The sequence below is a fragment of the Suricata suricatta genome, chromosome 13, assembly GCF_006229205.1.
Source record: "Suricata suricatta isolate VVHF042 chromosome 13, meerkat_22Aug2017_6uvM2_HiC, whole genome shotgun sequence".
NCBI lineage: Eukaryota > Metazoa > Chordata > Mammalia > Carnivora > Herpestidae > Suricata > Suricata suricatta.
Genome location: NC_043712.1, coordinates 63,626,667 through 63,628,925, shown reverse-complemented (window position 1 = coordinate 63,628,925; position 2,259 = coordinate 63,626,667). Strand labels below are relative to the sequence as shown.

The 2,259-nt window shown below is 48.6% G+C and overlaps 1 protein-coding gene and 1 long non-coding RNA gene across 2 annotated transcripts in view; both read left to right on the top strand.

Moving 5' to 3' along the window:
• The window catches only part of DAPK1 (death associated protein kinase 1), a 470,647-nt gene that overhangs the window by 421,123 nt on the left and 47,265 nt on the right, over positions 1-2,259 (top strand).
• LOC115277009 lies at positions 1,567-2,251 on the top strand. Its single transcript, XR_003902162.1, has 3 exons — positions 1,567-1,621; positions 1,892-2,012; positions 2,111-2,251. It is a non-coding gene; the product is annotated as an uncharacterized LOC115277009 (long non-coding RNA).

Below are 2,259 nucleotides of genomic sequence, written 5' to 3'. Positions count from 1 at the left end.
CAGAGACTAGAGAGGAGAAAGCTATTTCTAATTCTGCCTTCCCTCCTTTTATTAAACCATAGTTTTCTGGAAATAACTCTTTTCTGTAAGCTTTGAGAAAGACTTGAGAGGGAAGAAGAATCCCTACCTAGGAGAGGAAGGAGAGGAACAGTACAAAATGCCATGCCTTCCTGGAGAGCCCTTCCTTCTGCCCTTGTCCTGAAGTGACTTGGCCCTTGCCCAGTGCATCCCTTGTTTGGGGGACTGCCAGCCCTCTCCAGATTCTCCCATAACCCAGGGGCATCCCATCCTGACACAGTGATAACACCTGCCCCTCTGGGCCCTGCTCCTCCACCTGCCCCACCTCTGATCCAACTAAACAGGAACCACTAGATTAGATTATCCTGTTCTCATCCCTCCAGATTTTCACCAAAATAGATAAGAGCAAAGGACAGGCAGGGTGACACGAAAACCCAGATGGGGCTCCCTGTGAAGTTCTGTTCATGAACCACCTGACAACGCATAAATGCATGGTAATTAGTTGATGTGGGTCTCCAGGGAGGTGCCTGATGTTCCATAGGGCTGTCGCTTTTCCCCCAGCTGCCCTTCCTCAGGGCCACTAAAGCAGGCACAAAATCCCCTGGGACAATCAGGGACCCAGGCATCACATGTCTCAGCTGCACACAGCTCCAGGCCACAGTGGCCCCACCCACAGGATGACTCTGGGAATTGCAGGACAAGCAGGTGGCTGTGGCAGGGCTGGCAGGGACAATCCCAGGCTTTAAATGGACAGCCTCCCATCCATCTCCATGCCCCCTGGACACTGCTGACCTGAAACTGTGACTGAGCTGCACAATTGCACCTCCAAAGGTGAGATCCGCAGAACAGGCATGAAGAGCGGGGCCACTTCTGAAAATACTGGGGACAGCAGCCTTGGTGTCAGGGGTTTGGGGCCCCAGGAGACACTCTTCCAGGGACTGACCCTTCCATACATAGCAGCTTGATCCCAGCACACCAGGACTCAGGGCCCCTCAATCCCTGCCCTGCCATTTACATGTTCTGGAAGCAGTAGGCGAACCTCACGGCAGGGAGCAGGAGCCTAGGCACATCCCACGTCCTCAGCCTTCCTCCACCACCCATGTAAACACTCAGGAGGATAAATTCAATATTTTTGCTCTACCTTAGTGGTTCTAGCATTTCAGAAGGAAGGATGGCTTTTTAGATGGTTTGATTTAATCATAAACTCATTCTTTTCCTTTCCTAGGTTTGAAACATATATCTTTCTCTCTTCCTGGCTGCCCTTTGCCAGGGAATAGCCTCAGCTGCTCTACAACTCAATCAGAGCTTAGAGGGACAATGGTCCCAGTGAAAGGCAACCTAGGGAAGACTGTATAGTGTGGTTGGTAACTTTCAACTTGTCCAGCATAAAGCCAGTGGAGAACATTCCATGCTGGTGGGAGTTCATAGCAGAGAGTAACATCCTGAGGCCACTCATACCAAGTCAATAAACAAGGCACTGGGACTGTGTACAACATGGGCATATGTCCTGCTGTGTGGTTGCTGGAGAACATCCTCCAGAAGCATCAGGCCATCTCTGGCCATGGTTTCTCCTCCTTTCTGTGAGCACATCCACTAGGTGAAGGTCAATAGGTTTTTAAAAAATATTTATTTATTTTTGAGACAGAGACAGAGATTGAGCAGGGGCAGAACAGAGGGAGAGAAAGACACAGAAGCCTTAGCATGCTCCAGGCTCTGAGCTATCAGTACAGAGCCTGACACGGGGCTCAGACTCATGAACCATGAGATCATGACCTGAGCCTAAGTCAGATGCTTAACTGACAGCCACTCTGGTGTCCTAGGTCAGGAGATTTTAAATAGAAATAAAGATGATAAGTTATATATTTGTCTTCAGGATGAAGAAGGATGGAGGAGAGAAGTGTGGGAAAGGAATATGCATATGATTGAACAGCATAATCAGGAACACAGCCAAGGGAAACAGCTTCACAATGGCAATGAATGGTTTTGGTGACATGGTGAGTGTAGTGCGGATTGCTGAACATTTTATGTTTCCTCTAAGTACTTTTTCAAAACATCCCATGCTTGTGAACATTCTGTTTCCTTTTCCTTGAAGACCAGTGAAGAATTCAAGCAGGTGTTAAATGACCTTAAATTCCAGAAACTCAAGAAGGGGAAAGTCTTCCGAGCACCCCTCTTTGCTGAGATCCCCTCATCTGTGGACTGGAGAGAGAAAGGCTATGTAACTTCGGTGAAGGAGCAGGT